The sequence below is a fragment of the Atractosteus spatula genome, chromosome 27, assembly GCF_055471065.1.
Source record: "Atractosteus spatula isolate fAtrSpa1 chromosome 27, fAtrSpa1.hap1, whole genome shotgun sequence".
Taxonomy (NCBI): domain Eukaryota; kingdom Metazoa; phylum Chordata; class Actinopteri; order Semionotiformes; family Lepisosteidae; genus Atractosteus; species Atractosteus spatula.
This window is the reverse complement of record NC_142732.1, coordinates 14,220,742-14,243,779: the sequence shown is the minus strand read 5'-3', so window position 1 is coordinate 14,243,779 and position 23,038 is coordinate 14,220,742. Positions and strand designations below refer to the sequence as shown.

The 23,038-nt window shown below is 46.6% G+C and overlaps 11 non-coding genes across 11 annotated transcripts; all 11 read left to right on the top strand.

The window, feature by feature from the left end:
- Nucleotides 1-222: 222 nt before the first annotated feature.
- On the top strand, nt 223-304 carry trnas-cga (transfer RNA serine (anticodon CGA)). The gene has a single exon. It is a non-coding gene; the product is annotated as a tRNA-Ser (tRNA).
- A 2,617-nt stretch (nt 305-2,921) lies between these two features.
- trnas-gcu (transfer RNA serine (anticodon GCU)) lies at nt 2,922-3,003 on the top strand. The gene has a single exon. It is a non-coding gene; the product is annotated as a tRNA-Ser (tRNA).
- Nucleotides 3,004-4,337: 1,334 nt separating this feature from the next.
- On the top strand, nt 4,338-4,419 carry trnas-uga (transfer RNA serine (anticodon UGA)). Its single transcript has one exon. It is a non-coding gene; the product is annotated as a tRNA-Ser (tRNA).
- Nucleotides 4,420-7,036: 2,617 nt separating this feature from the next.
- trnas-gcu (transfer RNA serine (anticodon GCU)) lies at nt 7,037-7,118 on the top strand. The gene has a single exon. It is a non-coding gene; the product is annotated as a tRNA-Ser (tRNA).
- A 1,334-nt stretch (nt 7,119-8,452) lies between these two features.
- On the top strand, nt 8,453-8,534 carry trnas-uga (transfer RNA serine (anticodon UGA)). Its single transcript has one exon. It is a non-coding gene; the product is annotated as a tRNA-Ser (tRNA).
- A 2,617-nt stretch (nt 8,535-11,151) lies between these two features.
- On the top strand, nt 11,152-11,233 carry trnas-gcu (transfer RNA serine (anticodon GCU)). Its single transcript has one exon. It is a non-coding gene; the product is annotated as a tRNA-Ser (tRNA).
- A 1,334-nt stretch (nt 11,234-12,567) lies between these two features.
- Nucleotides 12,568-12,649, top strand: trnas-uga (transfer RNA serine (anticodon UGA)). The gene has a single exon. It is a non-coding gene; the product is annotated as a tRNA-Ser (tRNA).
- Nucleotides 12,650-15,266: 2,617 nt separating this feature from the next.
- trnas-gcu (transfer RNA serine (anticodon GCU)) lies at nt 15,267-15,348 on the top strand. The gene has a single exon. It is a non-coding gene; the product is annotated as a tRNA-Ser (tRNA).
- Nucleotides 15,349-16,682: 1,334 nt separating this feature from the next.
- trnas-uga (transfer RNA serine (anticodon UGA)) lies at nt 16,683-16,764 on the top strand. The gene has a single exon. It is a non-coding gene; the product is annotated as a tRNA-Ser (tRNA).
- A 2,617-nt stretch (nt 16,765-19,381) lies between these two features.
- On the top strand, nt 19,382-19,463 carry trnas-gcu (transfer RNA serine (anticodon GCU)). Its single transcript has one exon. It is a non-coding gene; the product is annotated as a tRNA-Ser (tRNA).
- A 1,334-nt stretch (nt 19,464-20,797) lies between these two features.
- On the top strand, nt 20,798-20,879 carry trnas-uga (transfer RNA serine (anticodon UGA)). The gene has a single exon. It is a non-coding gene; the product is annotated as a tRNA-Ser (tRNA).
- Nucleotides 20,880-23,038: the final 2,159 nt, after the last annotated feature.

Sequence of the window (23,038 nt, the reverse complement as noted above, 5' to 3'; positions counted from 1 at the left end):
TGTTTTTTTCTGTCTGCCAAAGTTGCATTTTGACATCCGGACGGGGAGACTTTATCCTTTGAACGTGAAGCCACCCTTAAACCCTCGGAGGCGTGTCTGTCTGCCGGCACGTATTTTGTCAAAGGTATTTTTTTTTAACGGGGAGCGACTCTGAAAAGGTTTCCCCAGCCACCTCGCACTCGTGTTAGATTATAGGAGGAATGCGGCGGCCGCAAGCTCGCCGTAGTCGTGGCCGAGTGGTTAAGGCGATGGACTCGAAATCCATTGGGGACTCCCCGCGCAGGTTCAAATCCTGCCGACTACGGCGTCTGCCGCACGTTGTAGTGTGCCTGCGCGGCAGAGGCGAAGTGCCGCTTCTCCTTTTCTGGTACTATAAAAGCGCTAAATCGCTTGGACCCGCTGCCATGGAAATCAATTCTTCAGATAACCACACATTTTGCGTTCGCACGTCTGGTGCTCTACTTATGCCTTTGAAAACCGGATCAATAAAGCTCAAAGAACCGACACGATAGGTGCTCGTAAAGCACGCAGTAAAGAACTCTTATCAGCGAGGGTTTCAGTGGGTTAACTGAGGAGAAGGCGTGATCGCTAATTGTTGAGTTTTTATTTGGTGTTAGAAACACTCTTACTGTGCATGAAGTGCAACAAATGTAGCCACAGAAATTGCATCGCGCTTTCATTTATGCTATTGCAGACACCAACGTTGCCTAGATAGAAAACCGATAAAGCCGTGGGTTTGCTTGCCGGTCTGAAGGATCTCTCTTCGAATCTCTATCATTTGTCAATGGAAGTAAAAGGCGCTGCAATCTGATACGTTCACATTCAAACCCGCAGCTGTTGTTCGACTTTATTTCTTGACTAATTACAACTGAGTGTCGCATGAGCAGTTACGTAAACTTGTCTGCTATATTTGAACACAAATGCCGTTCTTCAATTAAAACTAACAGTACATTGTCAGGGACATTCAGTTATATACAAACAAGAGACAGACAAGAGAATATTTCTACCTTTCATGTGGACTACGTGTTGACTTACTGATCGGAATAATTGAAATGTTCGGGTTCATAGCCGATGCAGTGCGTGCTAATTAGAACAGCAACGCTGGGCTCTCAGCACCGTACTGAGCCCAGGTGCAGTTCATTTACATGAAGGAAATCTCGTACTGGGTACGATTACACCCACATACAGTAAGTAGCACAGGCTACTTAGGGAGTAGCCGGATGCGTTTAAAAGTGACCCGAGCCAGGCAGGAGTCGAACCTACAATCTCCTGATCCGTAGTCAGACGCGTTATCCATTGCGCCACTGGCGTCACACTGCACGACTGTAACCCAGTGAGCTCAGCACTGTAACTTGTAAAACATTACCCCCGGTCCATTCTTTTCCAAAAGTGAGAAACACCTGTTTTCTACATTCTGTCTGTTTAAAACCATATCTCTTTAAACCAAACCAAGAGTTTGTCCTTTGCACTGATTTTCTGATTCATTTCGATTTCAAAGAAAAAAAAAACACTTTCTTCCAAAGCATCATAAAATTGTCCCTTCTTCCAGACTCTACTTCTCTCTTGTAGTAGTACAGCAGACCTTTCCAGGTGAGCAGATCACAGAGTCCGAAATGAGCTTCCTCCATCCAGCAAAGTACCTGAACATGACTCTGTCATCATAAAAGCACCCCTGTAGTAAAGCAATTAAATCCGAAATCAAGAGGGCAATTGCCTACTGAAGTTCAAGAAGTCATCAATTTTAACCTAGCAACACATTAAAGGCTGCATCTATACAAGTACGATTCTAGAAATGCTCACCAGATTACGTTTTAAGAAGGAACTGCGGCTCAGGTTCCGCCGAGATCTAAACTCGGATGGCAGGATTCAGAGTCCAGAGTTTGGACGGGTGGCGCACAGAGGGTCCATATACTGTAGATCCCTCAGTGATCTTCCGCGTGTTCAAACCGCCAGCGTGTGACTCCCCTGTCCCCGTGACCTCATTGCTCTGCTCTCGCCTCTGTGCAGCCGAGCCCGACTCATGGTAAAGTGGAAAAAAAATGCCCTCAACGTGTGATTTACTCTGGAGCGAGGACAGATGTCACCTTCTTATCATTGAAGAGGATGTATGTGATGTGGCGACTAGGTTCAATTTTTTATCCTCTTTAAAAGATTAAGGACTGGGTGAGCCTGATTTACCACCCTTTCAGCTAAGAACCCGACGTGCGGACCGTTTAAGCTGCGTAGACTCGGTCGTTTAACTCTTCTCCATTAGCAGGGTTAAGGTTAAAGAAAAAACATTGCTGACTTCTTTTTTGTTTTCCAGCCGCGAGCGCTGATTAGCAAGGTTTGCATTTCATGTTTTGCAAGTTGCATTCTAAGAAAAACAAGTCGTTCAAGACAGGAAATGAATACTTGCATTTAATTAAGTCTAGCCGTAGGCGGTTGTCCATAATGACCAGTCCTGTTCGAGAAGACAGAACAAAAAAAGGCACCGCTGGGATTCGGACCCGGGATCTCCTGTTTACTAAGCAGGCGCTTTAACCAACTAAGCCACAGCGCGCCAGGAGCGCTGTCCTTTTGCAGCCACTTGGACACACAACTCAGACACATCTGCATTCGCTGTGCGCTCCGCCTGCTCGCTGAGCAAGTTGCCACCTTTACATTCAATAGCAACATCGACACCAAGAGAAAGGATGACAAATGGCTTTTAACTGGAACTTTTCATGTCCAAGGAGCTCAATGTGCTTTCCGTGTACAACAGGGCCACTGAACTCCACACCGGCCACTGAAGCACAGCAGTGGCTTGCTGGCTTGACATCTCCCAAGGAAGATGTTGAAATTGCATGTGGAACAGGAAAATGACCCTCGAGTACGAGGGAAAAAAAAGAAAAAGAAAATCTGGAGCGCGCCAACTCATGTCCGGACAGCCCGGTTTCCTCGGCGAGGTGGCCGAGTGGTTAAGGCGATGGACTGCTAATCCATTGTGCTCTGCACGCATGGGTTCGAATCCCCTCCTCGTCGCTCTCCATGTCTGACGCGTGTGCCTGTTCAAAGTCGGCCCTCGGTACTAGAGCAGTACGTTTTCCAGCGGTGGCTGAACATGGTATAGTAGGCTAACGTCGGTATCAGTAGTGCAGTGACAGAAACAGTATTTACGTGCTGCTGCTGCCAAGTGGCTCTGGGTTGAGCCCGCGTTTTCACTTACTTGCAACACAAACGGAGAAAGCGTTTTCTGACAGTCTCTCGAGAGACTGCGCTAGGTGTTTAGAGATAGACTTTGTCAGTTCCCCCTGGGATGATGGCCTCTCAAATAGTTTGTGATTCCTCTAGACGTTTATACAGTAGAAGCATGGCTCGTGGCTTAAATTCAAGCTGACCAAGACTAAGGAAACGAGTTAGAGGTCTGATGCAGAACTGCGAATTCAGTGAACGGGAACACTACAGTACATTGCACCGTATGTGTGAGGAAAGCTGCCCCCTTCAGTCCCTTGTCGACCGAACAGAGAACTGTAAAGGATACCGCCAAGAAACTTTAGGATGCTGGTTGGAATCCAGCTCCAAAGAAGCCCCTTTGGGTGTTATGTCATCAAAAAGTAAGAACAACGAATCTCCCTTTGATCAAAAGCGCAACAAAACTGTTTTCCGTGGAGCAGGTTTCAGACCCGTAGACCTGTTTTATTTGTAGGGCAGGCGCATTCCCAAACGCGAATCTCCTGTTTTAGAAATGCTTTGGGCGGCGTGAAGTGAAAATAAGAAATGAACTCCAGATGCACATGGAAGCAATAAAGTGTTTCATCCGAGCTGTTTCAAAGACTGCTCAAGAGCTTTCCTTTCACAGAGGCGCAACGATTAATGATGGCGGTGCACCCTTCAATGCGCCTTACAACTCTAGGGAGTGATTGAGACGATTCGTAGCGTGTGCTCATTTCCCTATATTCCCCGTGCTGCAGTGGAAGGATGACGTACGTTACTGCTTCGACACGTAACAGCATTATATTCAACTGCAGGAGCTGAGGGCTTTCGTAAGCGCGTAAATCAAAGGCAATTCCTGCGTCTAACACTAATGTAAATGCTTTTCAAAGTGCAGTGTGGTGCAGCTTGTAAAATCCTTGTCCACATTTGTGGTTTGTTGATGTTTTTTTCTGTCTGCCAAAGTTGCATTTTGACATCCGGACGGGGAGACTTTATCCTTTGAACGTGAAGCCACCCTTAAACCCTCGGAGGCGTGTCTGTCTGCCGGCACGTATTTTGTCAAAGGTATTTTTTTTTAACGGGGAGCGACTCTGAAAAGGTTTCCCCAGCCACCTCGCACTCGTGTTAGATTATAGGAGGAATGCGGCGGCCGCAAGCTCGCCGTAGTCGTGGCCGAGTGGTTAAGGCGATGGACTTGAAATCCATTGGGGACTCCCCGCGCAGGTTCAAATCCTGCCGACTACGGCGTCTGCCGCACGTTGTAGTGTGCCTGCGCGGCAGAGGCGAAGTGCCGCTTCTCCTTTTCTGGTACTATAAAAGCGCTAAATCGCTTGGACCCGCTGCCATGGAAATCAATTCTTCAGATAACCACACATTTTGCGTTCGCACGTCTGGTGCTCTACTTATGCCTTTGAAAACCGGATCAATAAAGCTCAAAGAACCGACACGATAGGTGCTCGTAAAGCACGCAGTAAAGAACTCTTATCAGCGAGGGTTTCAGTGGGTTAACTGAGGAGAAGGCGTGATCGCTAATTGTTGAGTTTTTATTTGGTGTTAGAAACACTCTTACTGTGCATGAAGTGCAACAAATGTAGCCACAGAAATTGCATCGCGCTTTCATTTATGCTATTGCAGACACCAACGTTGCCTAGATAGAAAACCGATAAAGCCGTGGGTTTGCTTGCCGGTCTGAAGGATCTCTCTTCGAATCTCTATCATTTGTCAATGGAAGTAAAAGGCGCTGCAATCTGATACGTTCACATTCAAACCCGCAGCTGTTGTTCGACTTTATTTCTTGACTAATTACAACTGAGTGTCGCATGAGCAGTTACGTAAACTTGTCTGCTATATTTGAACACAAATGCCGTTCTTCAATTAAAACTAACAGTACATTGTCAGGGACATTCAGTTATATACAAACAAGAGACAGACAAGAGAATATTTCTACCTTTCATGTGGACTACGTGTTGACTTACTGATCGGAATAATTGAAATGTTCGGGTTCATAGCCGATGCAGTGCGTGCTAATTAGAACAGCAACGCTGGGCTCTCAGCACCGTACTGAGCCCAGGTGCAGTTCATTTACATGAAGGAAATCTCGTACTGGGTACGATTACACCCACATACAGTAAGTAGCACAGGCTACTTAGGGAGTAGCCGGATGCGTTTAAAAGTGACCCGAGCCAGGCAGGAGTCGAACCTACAATCTCCTGATCCGTAGTCAGACGCGTTATCCATTGCGCCACTGGCGTCACACTGCACGACTGTAACCCAGTGAGCTCAGCACTGTAACTTGTAAAACATTACCCCCGGTCCATTCTTTTCCAAAAGTGAGAAACACCTGTTTTCTACATTCTGTCTGTTTAAAACCATATCTCTTTAAACCAAACCAAGAGTTTGTCCTTTGCACTGATTTTCTGATTCATTTCGATTTCAAAGAAAAAAAAAACACTTTCTTCCAAAGCATCATAAAATTGTCCCTTCTTCCAGACTCTACTTCTCTCTTGTAGTAGTACAGCAGACCTTTCCAGGTGAGCAGATCACAGAGTCCGAAATGAGCTTCCTCCATCCAGCAAAGTACCTGAACATGACTCTGTCATCATAAAAGCACCCCTGTAGTAAAGCAATTAAATCCGAAATCAAGAGGGCAATTGCCTACTGAAGTTCAAGAAGTCATCAATTTTAACCTAGCAACACATTAAAGGCTGCATCTATACAAGTACGATTCTAGAAATGCTCACCAGATTACGTTTTAAGAAGGAACTGCGGCTCAGGTTCCGCCGAGATCTAAACTCGGATGGCAGGATTCAGAGTCCAGAGTTTGGACGGGTGGCGCACAGAGGGTCCATATACTGTAGATCCCTCAGTGATCTTCCGCGTGTTCAAACCGCCAGCGTGTGACTCCCCTGTCCCCGTGACCTCATTGCTCTGCTCTCGCCTCTGTGCAGCCGAGCCCGACTCATGGTAAAGTGGAAAAAAAATGCCCTCAACGTGTGATTTACTCTGGAGCGAGGACAGATGTCACCTTCTTATCATTGAAGAGGATGTATGTGATGTGGCGACTAGGTTCAATTTTTTATCCTCTTTAAAAGATTAAGGACTGGGTGAGCCTGATTTACCACCCTTTCAGCTAAGAACCCGACGTGCGGACCGTTTAAGCTGCGTAGACTCGGTCGTTTAACTCTTCTCCATTAGCAGGGTTAAGGTTAAAGAAAAAACATTGCTGACTTCTTTTTTGTTTTCCAGCCGCGAGCGCTGATTAGCAAGGTTTGCATTTCATGTTTTGCAAGTTGCATTCTAAGAAAAACAAGTCGTTCAAGACAGGAAATGAATACTTGCATTTAATTAAGTCTAGCCGTAGGCGGTTGTCCATAATGACCAGTCCTGTTCGAGAAGACAGAACAAAAAAAGGCACCGCTGGGATTCGGACCCGGGATCTCCTGTTTACTAAGCAGGCGCTTTAACCAACTAAGCCACAGCGCGCCAGGAGCGCTGTCCTTTTGCAGCCACTTGGACACACAACTCAGACACATCTGCATTCGCTGTGCGCTCCGCCTGCTCGCTGAGCAAGTTGCCACCTTTACATTCAATAGCAACATCGACACCAAGAGAAAGGATGACAAATGGCTTTTAACTGGAACTTTTCATGTCCAAGGAGCTCAATGTGCTTTCCGTGTACAACAGGGCCACTGAACTCCACACCGGCCACTGAAGCACAGCAGTGGCTTGCTGGCTTGACATCTCCCAAGGAAGATGTTGAAATTGCATGTGGAACAGGAAAATGACCCTCGAGTACGAGGGAAAAAAAAGAAAAAGAAAATCTGGAGCGCGCCAACTCATGTCCGGACAGCCCGGTTTCCTCGGCGAGGTGGCCGAGTGGTTAAGGCGATGGACTGCTAATCCATTGTGCTCTGCACGCATGGGTTCGAATCCCCTCCTCGTCGCTCTCCATGTCTGACGCGTGTGCCTGTTCAAAGTCGGCCCTCGGTACTAGAGCAGTACGTTTTCCAGCGGTGGCTGAACATGGTATAGTAGGCTAACGTCGGTATCAGTAGTGCAGTGACAGAAACAGTATTTACGTGCTGCTGCTGCCAAGTGGCTCTGGGTTGAGCCCGCGTTTTCACTTACTTGCAACACAAACGGAGAAAGCGTTTTCTGACAGTCTCTCGAGAGACTGCGCTAGGTGTTTAGAGATAGACTTTGTCAGTTCCCCCTGGGATGATGGCCTCTCAAATAGTTTGTGATTCCTCTAGACGTTTATACAGTAGAAGCATGGCTCGTGGCTTAAATTCAAGCTGACCAAGACTAAGGAAACGAGTTAGAGGTCTGATGCAGAACTGCGAATTCAGTGAACGGGAACACTACAGTACATTGCACCGTATGTGTGAGGAAAGCTGCCCCCTTCAGTCCCTTGTCGACCGAACAGAGAACTGTAAAGGATACCGCCAAGAAACTTTAGGATGCTGGTTGGAATCCAGCTCCAAAGAAGCCCCTTTGGGTGTTATGTCATCAAAAAGTAAGAACAACGAATCTCCCTTTGATCAAAAGCGCAACAAAACTGTTTTCCGTGGAGCAGGTTTCAGACCCGTAGACCTGTTTTATTTGTAGGGCAGGCGCATTCCCAAACGCGAATCTCCTGTTTTAGAAATGCTTTGGGCGGCGTGAAGTGAAAATAAGAAATGAACTCCAGATGCACATGGAAGCAATCAAGTGTTTCATCCGAGCTGTTTCAAAGACTGCTCAAGAGCTTTCCTTTCACAGAGGCGCAACGATTAATGATGGCGGTGCACCCTTCAATGCGCCTTACAACTCTAGGGAGTGATTGAGACGATTCGTAGCGTGTGCTCATTTCCCTATATTCCCCGTGCTGCAGTGGAAGGATGACGTACGTTACTGCTTCGACACGTAACAGCATTATATTCAACTGCAGGAGCTGAGGGCTTTCGTAAGCGCGTAAATCAAAGGCAATTCCTGCGTCTAACACTAATGTAAATGCTTTTCAAAGTGCAGTGTGGTGCAGCTTGTAAAATCCTTGTCCACATTTGTGGTTTGTTGATGTTTTTTTCTGTCTGCCAAAGTTGCATTTTGACATCCGGACGGGGAGACTTTATCCTTTGAACGTGAAGCCACCCTTAAACCCTCGGAGGCGTGTCTGTCTGCCGGCACGTATTTTGTCAAAGGTATTTTTTTTTAACGGGGAGCGACTCTGAAAAGGTTTCCCCAGCCACCTCGCACTCGTGTTAGATTATAGGAGGAATGCGGCGGCCGCAAGCTCGCCGTAGTCGTGGCCGAGTGGTTAAGGCGATGGACTTGAAATCCATTGGGGACTCCCCGCGCAGGTTCAAATCCTGCCGACTACGGCGTCTGCCGCACGTTGTAGTGTGCCTGCGCGGCAGAGGCGAAGTGCCGCTTCTCCTTTTCTGGTACTATAAAAGCGCTAAATCGCTTGGACCCGCTGCCATGGAAATCAATTCTTCAGATAACCACACATTTTGCGTTCGCACGTCTGGTGCTCTACTTATGCCTTTGAAAACCGGATCAATAAAGCTCAAAGAACCGACACGATAGGTGCTCGTAAAGCACGCAGTAAAGAACTCTTATCAGCGAGGGTTTCAGTGGGTTAACTGAGGAGAAGGCGTGATCGCTAATTGTTGAGTTTTTATTTGGTGTTAGAAACACTCTTACTGTGCATGAAGTGCAACAAATGTAGCCACAGAAATTGCATCGCGCTTTCATTTATGCTATTGCAGACACCAACGTTGCCTAGATAGAAAACCGATAAAGCCGTGGGTTTGCTTGCCGGTCTGAAGGATCTCTCTTCGAATCTCTATCATTTGTCAATGGAAGTAAAAGGCGCTGCAATCTGATACGTTCACATTCAAACCCGCAGCTGTTGTTCGACTTTATTTCTTGACTAATTACAACTGAGTATCGCATGAGCAGTTACGTAAACTTGTCTGCTATATTTGAACACAAATGCCGTTCTTCAATTAAAACTAACAGTACATTGTCAGGGACATTCAGTTATATACAAACAAGAGACAGACAAGAGAATATTTCTACCTTTCATGTGGACTACGTGTTGACTTACTGATCGGAATAATTGAAATGTTCGGGTTCATAGCCGATGCAGTGCGTGCTAATTAGAACAGCAACGCTGGGCTCTCAGCACCGTACTGAGCCCAGGTGCAGTTCATTTACATGAAGGAAATCTCGTACTGGGTACGATTACACCCACATACAGTAAGTAGCACAGGCTACTTAGGGAGTAGCCGGATGCGTTTAAAAGTGACCCGAGCCAGGCAGGAGTCGAACCTACAATCTCCTGATCCGTAGTCAGACGCGTTATCCATTGCGCCACTGGCGTCACACTGCACGACTGTAACCCAGTGAGCTCAGCACTGTAACTTGTAAAACATTACCCCCGGTCCATTCTTTTCCAAAAGTGAGAAACACCTGTTTTCTACATTCTGTCTGTTTAAAACCATATCTCTTTAAACCAAACCTAGAGTTTGTCCTTTGCACTGATTTTCTGATTCATTTCGATTTCAAAGAAAAAAAAAACACTTTCTTCCAAAGCATCATAAAATTGTCCCTTCTTCCAGACTCTACTTCTCTCTTGTAGTAGTACAGCAGACCTTTCCAGGTGAGCAGATCACAGAGTCCGAAATGAGCTTCCTCCATCCAGCAAAGTACCTGAACATGACTCTGTCATCATAAAAGCACCCCTGTAGTAAAGCAATTAAATCCGAAATCAAGAGGGCAATTGCCTACTGAAGTTCAAGAAGTCATCAATTTTAACCTAGCAACACATTAAAGGCTGCATCTATACAAGTACGATTCTAGAAATGCTCACCAGATTACGTTTTAAGAAGGAACTGCGGCTCAGGTTCCGCCGAGATCTAAACTCGGATGGCAGGATTCAGAGTCCAGAGTTTGGACGGGTGGCGCACAGAGGGTCCATATACTGTAGATCCCTCAGTGATCTTCCGCGTGTTCAAACCGCCAGCGTGTGACTCCCCTGTCCCCGTGACCTCATTGCTCTGCTCTCGCCTCTGTGCAGCCGAGCCCGACTCATGGTAAAGTGGAAAAAAAATGCCCTCAACGTGTGATTTACTCTGGAGCGAGGACAGATGTCACCTTCTTATCATTGAAGAGGATGTATGTGATGTGGCGACTAGGTTCAATTTTTTATCCTCTTTAAAAGATTAAGGACTGGGTGAGCCTGATTTACCACCCTTTCAGCTAAGAACCCGACGTGCGGACCGTTTAAGCTGCGTAGACTCGGTCGTTTAACTCTTCTCCATTAGCAGGGTTAAGGTTAAAGAAAAAACATTGCTGACTTCTTTTTTGTTTTCCAGCCGCGAGCGCTGATTAGCAAGGTTTGCATTTCATGTTTTGCAAGTTGCATTCTAAGAAAAACAAGTCGTTCAAGACAGGAAATGAATACTTGCATTTAATTAAGTCTAGCCGTAGGCGGTTGTCCATAATGACCAGTCCTGTTCGAGAAGACAGAACAAAAAAAGGCACCGCTGGGATTCGGACCCGGGATCTCCTGTTTACTAAGCAGGCGCTTTAACCAACTAAGCCACAGCGCGCCAGGAGCGCTGTCCTTTTGCAGCCACTTGGACACACAACTCAGACACATCTGCATTCGCTGTGCGCTCCGCCTGCTCGCTGAGCAAGTTGCCACCTTTACATTCAATAGCAACATCGACACCAAGAGAAAGGATGACAAATGGCTTTTAACTGGAACTTTTCATGTCCAAGGAGCTCAATGTGCTTTCCGTGTACAACAGGGCCACTGAACTCCACACCGGCCACTGAAGCACAGCAGTGGCTTGCTGGCTTGACATCTCCCAAGGAAGATGTTGAAATTGCATGTGGAACAGGAAAATGACCCTCGAGTACGAGGGAAAAAAAAGAAAAAGAAAATCTGGAGCGCGCCAACTCATGTCCGGACAGCCCGGTTTCCTCGGCGAGGTGGCCGAGTGGTTAAGGCGATGGACTGCTAATCCATTGTGCTCTGCACGCATGGGTTCGAATCCCCTCCTCGTCGCTCTCCATGTCTGACGCGTGTGCCTGTTCAAAGTCGGCCCTCGGTACTAGAGCAGTACGTTTTCCAGCGGTGGCTGAACATGGTATAGTAGGCTAACGTCGGTATCAGTAGTGCAGTGACAGAAACAGTATTTACGTGCTGCTGCTGCCAAGTGGCTCTGGGTTGAGCCCGCGTTTTCACTTACTTGCAACACAAACGGAGAAAGCGTTTTCTGACAGTCTCTCGAGAGACTGCGCTAGGTGTTTAGAGATAGACTTTGTCAGTTCCCCCTGGGATGATGGCCTCTCAAATAGTTTGTGATTCCTCTAGACGTTTATACAGTAGAAGCATGGCTCGTGGCTTAAATTCAAGCTGACCAAGACTAAGGAAACGAGTTAGAGGTCTGATGCAGAACTGCGAATTCAGTGAACGGGAACACTACAGTACATTGCACCGTATGTGTGAGGAAAGCTGCCCCCTTCAGTCCCTTGTCGACCGAACAGAGAACTGTAAAGGATACCGCCAAGAAACTTTAGGATGCTGGTTGGAATCCAGCTCCAAAGAAGCCCCTTTGGGTGTTATGTCATCAAAAAGTAAGAACAACGAATCTCCCTTTGATCAAAAGCGCAACAAAACTGTTTTCCGTGGAGCAGGTTTCAGACCCGTAGACCTGTTTTATTTGTAGGGCAGGCGCATTCCCAAACGCGAATCTCCTGTTTTAGAAATGCTTTGGGCGGCGTGAAGTGAAAATAAGAAATGAACTCCAGATGCACATGGAAGCAATCAAGTGTTTCATCCGAGCTGTTTCAAAGACTGCTCAAGAGCTTTCCTTTCACAGAGGCGCAACGATTAATGATGGCGGTGCACCCTTCAATGCGCCTTACAACTCTAGGGAGTGATTGAGACGATTCGTAGCGTGTGCTCATTTCCCTATATTCCCCGTGCTGCAGTGGAAGGATGACGTACGTTACTGCTTCGACACGTAACAGCATTATATTCAACTGCAGGAGCTGAGGGCTTTCGTAAGCGCGTAAATCAAAGGCAATTCCTGCGTCTAACACTAATGTAAATGCTTTTCAAAGTGCAGTGTGGTGCAGCTTGTAAAATCCTTGTCCACATTTGTGGTTTGTTGATGTTTTTTTCTGTCTGCCAAAGTTGCATTTTGACATCCGGACGGGGAGACTTTATCCTTTGAACGTGAAGCCACCCTTAAACCCTCGGAGGCGTGTCTGTCTGCCGGCACGTATTTTGTCAAAGGTATTTTTTTTTAACGGGGAGCGACTCTGAAAAGGTTTCCCCAGCCACCTCGCACTCGTGTTAGATTATAGGAGGAATGCGGCGGCCGCAAGCTCGCCGTAGTCGTGGCCGAGTGGTTAAGGCGATGGACTTGAAATCCATTGGGGACTCCCCGCGCAGGTTCAAATCCTGCCGACTACGGCGTCTGCCGCACGTTGTAGTGTGCCTGCGCGGCAGAGGCGAAGTGCCGCTTCTCCTTTTCTGGTACTATAAAAGCGCTAAATCGCTTGGACCCGCTGCCATGGAAATCAATTCTTCAGATAACCACACATTTTGCGTTCGCACGTCTGGTGCTCTACTTATGCCTTTGAAAACCGGATCAATAAAGCTCAAAGAACCGACACGATAGGTGCTCGTAAAGCACGCAGTAAAGAACTCTTATCAGCGAGGGTTTCAGTGGGTTAACTGAGGAGAAGGCGTGATCGCTAATTGTTGAGTTTTTATTTGGTGTTAGAAACACTCTTACTGTGCATGAAGTGCAACAAATGTAGCCACAGAAATTGCATCGCGCTTTCATTTATGCTATTGCAGACACCAACGTTGCCTAGATAGAAAACCGATAAAGCCGTGGGTTTGCTTGCCGGTCTGAAGGATCTCTCTTCGAATCTCTATCATTTGTCAATGGAAGTAAAAGGCGCTGCAATCTGATACGTTCACATTCAAACCCGCAGCTGTTGTTCGACTTTATTTCTTGACTAATTACAACTGAGTGTCGCATGAGCAGTTACGTAAACTTGTCTGCTATATTTGAACACAAATGCCGTTCTTCAATTAAAACTAACAGTACATTGTCAGGGACATTCAGTTATATACAAACAAGAGACAGACAAGAGAATATTTCTACCTTTCATGTGGACTACGTGTTGACTTACTGATCGGAATAATTGAAATGTTCGGGTTCATAGCCGATGCAGTGCGTGCTAATTAGAACAGCAACGCTGGGCTCTCAGCACCGTACTGAGCCCAGGTGCAGTTCATTTACATGAAGGAAATCTCGTACTGGGTACGATTACACCCACATACAGTAAGTAGCACAGGCTACTTAGGGAGTAGCCGGATGCGTTTAAAAGTGACCCGAGCCAGGCAGGAGTCAAACCTACAATCTCCTGATCCGTAGTCAGACGCGTTATCCATTGCGCCACTGGCGTCACACTGCACGACTGTAACCCAGTGAGCTCAGCACTGTAACTTGTAAAACATTACCCCCGGTCCATTCTTTTCCAAAAGTGAGAAACACCTGTTTTCTACATTCTGTCTGTTTAAAACCATATCTCTTTAAACCAAACCAAGAGTTTGTCCTTTGCACTGATTTTCTGATTCATTTCGATTTCAAAGAAAAAAAAAACACTTTCTTCCAAAGCATCATAAAATTGTCCCTTCTTCCAGACTCTACTTCTCTCTTGTAGTAGTACAGCAGACCTTTCCAGGTGAGCAGATCACAGAGTCCGAAATGAGCTTCCTCCATCCAGCAAAGTACCTGAACATGACTCTGTCATCATAAAAGCACCCCTGTAGTAAAGCAATTAAATCCGAAATCAAGAGGGCAATTGCCTACTGAAGTTCAAGAAGTCATCAATTTTAACCTAGCAACACATTAAAGGCTGCATCTATACAAGTACGATTCTAGAAATGCTCACCAGATTACGTTTTAAGAAGGAACTGCGGCTCAGGTTCCGCCGAGATCTAAACTCGGATGGCAGGATTCAGAGTCCAGAGTTTGGACGGGTGGCGCACAGAGGGTCCATATACTGTAGATCCCTCAGTGATCTTCCGCGTGTTCAAACCGCCAGCGTGTGACTCCCCTGTCCCCGTGACCTCATTGCTCTGCTCTCGCCTCTGTGCAGCCGAGCCCGACTCATGGTAAAGTGGAAAAAAAATGCCCTCAACGTGTGATTTACTCTGGAGCGAGGACAGATGTCACCTTCTTATCATTGAAGAGGATGTATGTGATGTGGCGACTAGGTTCAATTTTTTATCCTCTTTAAAAGATTAAGGACTGGGTGAGCCTGATTTACCACCCTTTCAGCTAAGAACCCGACGTGCGGACCGTTTAAGCTGCGTAGACTCGGTCGTTTAACTCTTCTCCATTAGCAGGGTTAAGGTTAAAGAAAAAACATTGCTGACTTCTTTTTTGTTTTCCAGCCGCGAGCGCTGATTAGCAAGGTTTGCATTTCATGTTTTGCAAGTTGCATTCTAAGAAAAACAAGTCGTTCAAGACAGGAAATGAATACTTGCATTTAATTAAGTCTAGCCGTAGGCGGTTGTCCATAATGACCAGTCCTGTTCGAGAAGACAGAACAAAAAAAGGCACCGCTGGGATTCGGACCCGGGATCTCCTGTTTACTAAGCAGGCGCTTTAACCAACTAAGCCACAGCGCGCCAGGAGCGCTGTCCTTTTGCAGCCACTTGGACACACAACTCAGACACATCTGCATTCGCTGTGCGCTCCGCCTGCTCGCTGAGCAAGTTGCCACCTTTACATTCAATAGCAACATCGACACCAAGAGAAAGGATGACAAATGGCTTTTAACTGGAACTTTTCATGTCCAAGGAGCTCAATGTGCTTTCCGTGTACAACAGGGCCACTGAACTCCACACCGGCCACTGAAGCACAGCAGTGGCTTGCTGGCTTGACATCTCCCAAGGAAGATGTTGAAATTGCATGTGGAACAGGAAAATGACCCTCGAGTACGAGGGAAAAAAAAGAAAAAGAAAATCTGGAGCGCGCCAACTCATGTCCGGACAGCCCGGTTTCCTCGGCGAGGTGGCCGAGTGGTTAAGGCGATGGACTGCTAATCCATTGTGCTCTGCACGCATGGGTTCGAATCCCCTCCTCGTCGCTCTCCATGTCTGACGCGTGTGCCTGTTCAAAGTCGGCCCTCGGTACTAGAGCAGTACGTTTTCCAGCGGTGGCTGAACATGGTATAGTAGGCTAACGTCGGTATCAGTAGTGCAGTGACAGAAACAGTATTTACGTGCTGCTGCTGCCAAGTGGCTCTGGGTTGAGCCCGCGTTTTCACTTACTTGCAACACAAACGGAGAAAGCGTTTTCTGACAGTCTCTCGAGAGACTGCGCTAGGTGTTTAGAGATAGACTTTGTCAGTTCCCCCTGGGATGATGGCCTCTCAAATAGTTTGTGATTCCTCTAGACGTTTATACAGTAGAAGCATGGCTCGTGGCTTAAATTCAAGCTGACCAAGACTAAGGAAACGAGTTAGAGGTCTGATGCAGAACTGCGAATTCAGTGAACGGGAACACTACAGTACATTGCACCGTATGTGTGAGGAAAGCTGCCCCCTTCAGTCCCTTGTCGACCGAACAGAGAACTGTAAAGGATACCGCCAAGAAACTTTAGGATGCTGGTTGGAATCCAGCTCCAAAGAAGCCCCTTTGGGTGTTATGTCATCAAAAAGTAAGAACAACGAATCTCCCTTTGATCAAAAGCGCAACAAAACTGTTTTCCGTGGAGCAGGTTTCAGACCCGTAGACCTGTTTTATTTGTAGGGCAGGCGCATTCCCAAACGCGAATCTCCTGTTTTAGAAATGCTTTGGGCGGCGTGAAGTGAAAATAAGAAATGAACTCCAGATGCACATGGAAGCAATCAAGTGTTTCATCCGAGCTGTTTCAAAGACTGCTCAAGAGCTTTCCTTTCACAGAGGCGCAACGATTAATGATGGCGGTGCACCCTTCAATGCGCCTTACAACTCTAGGGAGTGATTGAGACGATTCGTAGCGTGTGCTCATTTCCCTATATTCCCCGTGCTGCAGTGGAAGGATGACGTACGTTACTGCTTCGACACGTAACAGCATTATATTCAACTGCAGGAGCTGAGGGCTTTCGTAAGCGCGTAAATCAAAGGCAATTCCTGCGTCTAACACTAATGTAAATGCTTTTCAAAGTGCAGTGTGGTGCAGCTTGTAAAATCCTTGTCCACATTTGTGGTTTGTTGATGTTTTTTTCTGTCTGCCAAAGTTGCATTTTGACATCCGGACGGGGAGACTTTATCCTTTGAACGTGAAGCCACCCTTAAACCCTCGGAGGCGTGTCTGTCTGCCGGCACGTATTTTGTCAAAGGTATTTTTTTTTAACGGGGAGCGACTCTGAAAAGGTTTCCCCAGCCACCTCGCACTCGTGTTAGATTATAGGAGGAATGCGGCGGCCGCAAGCTCGCCGTAGTCGTGGCCGAGTGGTTAAGGCGATGGACTTGAAATCCATTGGGGACTCCCCGCGCAGGTTCAAATCCTGCCGACTACGGCGTCTGCCGCACGTTGTAGTGTGCCTGCGCGGCAGAGGCGAAGTGCCGCTTCTCCTTTTCTGGTACTATAAAAGCGCTAAATCGCTTGGACCCGCTGCCATGGAAATCAATTCTTCAGATAACCACACATTTTGCGTTCGCACGTCTGGTGCTCTACTTATGCCTTTGAAAATCGGATCAATAAAGCTCAAAGAACCGACACGATAGGTGCTCGTAAAGCACGCAGTAAAGAACTCTTATCAGCGAGGGTTTCAGTGGGTTAACTGAGGAGAAGGCGTGATCGCTAATTGTTGAGTTTTTATTTGGTGTTAGAAACACTCTTACTGTGCATGAAGTGCAACAAATGTAGCCACAGAAATTGCATCGCGCTTTCATTTATGCTATTGCAGACACCAACGTTGCCTAGATAGAAAACCGATAAAGCCGTGGGTTTGCTTGCCGGTCTGAAGGATCTCTCTTCGAATCTCTATCATTTGTCAATGGAAGTAAAAGGCGCTGCAATCTGATACGTTCACATTCAAACCCGCAGCTGTTGTTCGACTTTATTTCTTGACTAATTACAACTGAGTGTCGCATGAGCAGTTACGTAAACTTGTCTGCTATATTTGAACACAAATGCCGTTCTTCAATTAAAACTAACAGTACATTGTCAGGGACATTCAGTTATATACAAACAAGAGACAGACAAGAGAATATTTCTACCTTTCATGTGGACTACGTGTTGACTTACTGATCGGAATAATTGAAATGTTCGGGTTCATAGCCGATGCAGTGCGTGCTAATTAGAACAGCAACGCTGGGCTCTCAGCACCGTACTGAGCCCAGGTGCAGTTCATTTACATGAAGGAAATCTCGTACTGGGTACGATTACACCCACATACAGTAAGTAGCACAGGCTACTTAGGGAGTAGCCGGATGCGTTTAAAAGTGACCCGAGCCAGGCAGGAGTCAAACCTACAATCTCCTGATCCGTAGTCAGACGCGTTATCCATTGCGCCACTGGCGTCACACTGCACGACTGTAACCCAGTGAGCTCAGCACTGTAACTTGTAAAACATTACCCCCGGTCCATTCTTTTCCAAAAGTGAGAAACACCTGTTTTCTACATTCTGTCTGTTTAAAACCATATCTCTTTAAACCAAACCAAGAGTTTGTCCTTTGCACTGATTTTCTGATTCATTTCGATTTCAAAGAAAAAAAAAACACTTTCTTCCAAAGCATCATAAAATTGTCCCTTCTTCCAGACTCTACTTCTCTCTTGTAGTAGTACAGCAGACCTTTCCAGGTGAGCAGATCACAGAGTCCGAAATGAGCTTCCTCCATCCAGCAAAGTACCTGAACATGACTCTGTCATCATAAAAGCACCCCTGTAGTAAAGCAATTAAATCCGAAATCAAGAGGGCAATTGCCTACTGAAGTTCAAGAAGTCATCAATTTTAACCTAGCAACACATTAAAGGCTGCATCTATACAAGTACGATTCTAGAAATGCTCACCAGATTACGTTTTAAGAAGGAACTGCGGCTCAGGTTCCGCCGAGATCTAAACTCGGATGGCAGGATTCAGAGTCCAGAGTTTGGACGGGTGGCGCACAGAGGGTCCATATACTGTAGATCCCTCAGTGATCTTCCGCGTGTTCAAACCGCCAGCGTGTGACTCCCCTGTCCCCGTGACCTCATTGCTCTGCTCTCGCCTCTGTGCAGCCGAGCCCGACTCATGGTAAAGTGGAAAAAAAATGCCCTCAACGTGTGATTTACTCTGGAGCGAGGACAGATGTCACCTTCTTATCATTGAAGAGGATGTATGTGATGTGGCGACTAGGTTCAATTTTTTATCCTCTTTAAAAGATTAAGGACTGGGTGAGCCTGATTTACCACCCTTTCAGCTAAGAACCCGACGTGCGGACCGTTTAAGCTGCGTAGACTCGGTCGTTTAACTCTTCTCCATTAGCAGGGTTAAGGTTAAAGAAAAAACATTGCTGACTTCTTTTTTGTTTTCCAGCCGCGAGCGCTGATTAGCAAGGTTTGCATTTCATGTTTTGCAAGTTGCATTCTAAGAAAAACAAGTCGTTCAAGACAGGAAATGAATACTTGCATTTAATTAAGTCTAGCCGTAGGCGGTTGTCCATAATGACCAGTCCTGTTCGAGAAGACAGAACAAAAAAAGGCACCGCTGGGATTCGGACCCGGGATCTCCTGTTTACTAAGCAGGCGCTTTAACCAACTAAGCCACAGCGCGCCAGGAGCGCTGTCCTTTTGCAGCCACTTGGACACACAACTCAGACACATCTGCATTCGCTGTGCGCTCCGCCTGCTCGCTGAGCAAGTTGCCACCTTTACATTCAATAGCAACATCGACACCAAGAGAAAGGATGACAAATGGCTTTTAACTGGAACTTTTCATGTCCAAGGAGCTCAATGTGCTTTCCGTGTACAACAGGGCCACTGAACTCCACACCGGCCACTGAAGCACAGCAGTGGCTTGCTGGCTTGACATCTCCCAAGGAAGATGTTGAAATTGCATGTGGAACAGGAAAATGACCCTCGAGTACGAGGGAAAAAAAAGAAAAAGAAAATCTGGAGCGCGCCAACTCATGTCCGGACAGCCCGGTTTCCTCGGCGAGGTGGCCGAGTGGTTAAGGCGATGGACTGCTAATCCATTGTGCTCTGCACGCATGGGTTCGAATCCCCTCCTCGTCGCTCTCCATGTCTGACGCGTGTGCCTGTTCAAAGTCGGCCCTCGGTACTAGAGCAGTACGTTTTCCAGCGGTGGCTGAACATGGTATAGTAGGCTAACGTCGGTATCAGTAGTGCAGTGACAGAAACAGTATTTACGTGCTGCTGCTGCCAAGTGGCTCTGGGTTGAGCCCGCGTTTTCACTTACTTGCAACACAAACGGAGAAAGCGTTTTCTGACAGTCTCTCGAGAGACTGCGCTAGGTGTTTAGAGATAGACTTTGTCAGTTCCCCCTGGGATGATGGCCTCTCAAATAGTTTGTGATTCCTCTAGACGTTTATACAGTAGAAGCATGGCTCGTGGCTTAAATTCAAGCTGACCAAGACTAAGGAAACGAGTTAGAGGTCTGATGCAGAACTGCGAATTCAGTGAACGGGAACACTACAGTACATTGCACCGTATGTGTGAGGAAAGCTGCCCCCTTCAGTCCCTTGTCGACCGAACAGAGAACTGTAAAGGATACCGCCAAGAAACTTTAGGATGCTGGTTGGAATCCAGCTCCAAAGAAGCCCCTTTGGGTGTTATGTCATCAAAAAGTAAGAACAACGAATCTCCCTTTGATCAAAAGCGCAACAAAACTGTTTTCCGTGGAGCAGGTTTCAGACCCGTAGACCTGTTTTATTTGTAGGGCAGGCGCATTCCCAAACGCGAATCTCCTGTTTTAGAAATGCTTTGGGCGGCGTGAAGTGAAAATAAGAAATGAACTCCAGATGCACATGGAAGCAATCAAGTGTTTCATCCGAGCTGTTTCAAAGACTGCTCAAGAGCTTTCCTTTCACAGAGGCGCAACGATTAATGATGGCGGTGCACCCTTCAATGCGCCTTACAACTCTAGGGAGTGATTGAGACGATTCGTAGCGTGTGCTCATTTCCCTATATTCCCCGTGCTGCAGTGGAAGGATGACGTACGTTACTGCTTCGACACGTAACAGCATTATATTCAACTGCAGGAGCTGAGGGCTTTCGTAAGCGCGTAAATCAAAGGCAATTCCTGCGTCTAACACTAATGTAAATGCTTTTCAAAGTGCAGTGTGGTGCAGCTTGTAAAATCCTTGTCCACATTTGTGGTTTGTTGATGTTTTTTTCTGTCTGCCAAAGTTGCATTTTGACATCCGGACGGGGAGACTTTATCCTTTGAACGTGAAGCCACCCTTAAACCCTCGGAGGCGTGTCTGTCTGCCGGCACGTATTTTGTCAAAGGTATTTTTTTTTAACGGGGAGCGACTCTGAAAAGGTTTCCCCAGCCACCTCGCACTCGTGTTAGATTATAGGAGGAATGCGGCGGCCGCAAGCTCGCCGTAGTCGTGGCCGAGTGGTTAAGGCGATGGACTTGAAATCCATTGGGGACTCCCCGCGCAGGTTCAAATCCTGCCGACTACGGCGTCTGCCGCACGTTGTAGTGTGCCTGCGCGGTAGAGGCGAAGTGCCGCTTCTCCTTTTCTGGTACTATAAAAGCGCTAAATCGCTTGGACCCGCTGCCATGGAAATCAATTCTTCAGATAACCACACATTTTGCGTTCGCACGTCTGGTGCTCTACTTATGCCTTTGAAAATCGGATCAATAAAGCTCAAAGAACCGACACGATAGGTGCTCGTAAAGCACGCAGTAAAGAACTCTTATCAGCGAGGGTTTCAGTGGGTTAACTGAGGAGAAGGCGTGATCGCTAATTGTTGAGTTTTTATTTGGTGTTAGAAACACTCTTACTGTGCATGAAGTGCAACAAATGTAGCCACAGAAATTGCATCGCGCTTTCATTTATGCTATTGCAGACACCAACGTTGCCTAGATAGAAAACCGATAAAGCCGTGGGTTTGCTTGCCGGTCTGAAGGATCTCTCTTCGAATCTCTATCATTTGTCAATGGAAGTAAAAGGCGCTGCAATCTGATACGTTCACATTCAAACCCGCAGCTGTTGTTCGACTTTATTTCTTGACTAATTACAACTGAGTGTCGCATGAGCAGTTACGTAAACTTGTCTGCTATATTTGAACACAAATGCCGTTCTTCAATTAAAACTAACAGTACATTGTCAGGGACATTCAGTTATATACAAACAAGAGACAGACAAGAGAATATTTCTACCTTTCATGTGGACTACGTGTTGACTTACTGATCGGAATAATTGAAATGTTCGGGTTCATAGCCGATGCAGTGCGTGCTAATTAGAACAGCAACGCTGGGCTCTCAGCACCGTACTGAGCCCAGGTGCAGTTCATTTACATGAAGGAAATCTCGTACTGGGTACGATTACACCCACATACAGTAAGTAGCACAGGCTACTTAGGGAGTAGCCGGATGCGTTTAAAAGTGACCCGAGCCAGGCAGGAGTCGAACCTACAATCTCCTGATCCGTAGTCAGACGCGTTATCCATTGCGCCACTGGCGTCACACTGCACGACTGTAACCCAGTGAGCTCAGCACTGTAACTTGTAAAACATTACCCCCGGTCCATTCTTTTCCAAAAGTGAGAAACACCTGTTTTCTACATTCTGTCTGTTTTAAAACCATATCTCTTTAAACCAAACCAAGAGTTTGTCCTTTGCACTGATATTCTGATTCATTTCGATTTCAAAGAAAAAAAAAACACTTTCTTCAAAAGCATCATAAAATTGTCCCTTCTTCCAGACTCTACTTCTCTCTTGTAGTAGTACAGCAGACCTTTCCAGGTGAGCAGATCACAGAGTCCGAAATGAGCTTCCTCCATCCAGCAAAGTACCTGAACATGACTCTGTCATCATAAAAGCACCCCTGTAGTAAAGCAATTAAATCCGAAATCAAGAGGGCAATTGCCTACTGAAGTTCAAGAAGTCATCAATTTTAACCTAGCAACACATTAAAGGCTGCATCTATACAAGTACGATTCTAGAAATGCTCACCAGATTACGTTTTAAGAAGGAACTGCGGCTCAGGTTCCGCCGAGATCTAAACTCGGATGGCAGGATTCAGAGTCCAGAGTTTGGACGGGTGGCGCACAGAGGGTCCATATACTGTAGATCCCTCAGTGATCTTCCGCGTGTTCAAACCGCCAGCGTGTGACTCCCCTGTCCCCGTGACCTCATTGCTCTGCTCTCGCCTCTGTGCAGCCGAGCCCGACTCATGGTAAAGTGGAAAAAAAATGCCCTCAACGTGTGATTTACTCTGGAGCGAGGACAGATGTCACCTTCTTATCATTGAAGAGGATGTATGTGATGTGGCGACTAGGTTCAATTTTTTATCCTCTTTAAAAGATTAAGGACTGGGTGAGCCTGATTTACCACCCTTTCAGCTAAGAACCCGACGTGCGGACCGTTTAAGCTGCGTAGACTCGGTCGTTTAACTCTTCTCCATTAGCAGGGTTAAGGTTAAAGAAAAAACATTGCTGACTTCTTTTTTGTTTTCCAGCCGCGAGCGCTGATTAGCAAGGTTTGTATTTCATGTTTTGCAAGTTGCATTCTAAGAAAAACAAGTCGTTCAAGACAGGAAATTAATACTTGCATTTAATTAAGTCTAGCTGTAGGCGGTTGTCCATAATGACCAGTTCTGTTCGAGAAGACAGAAC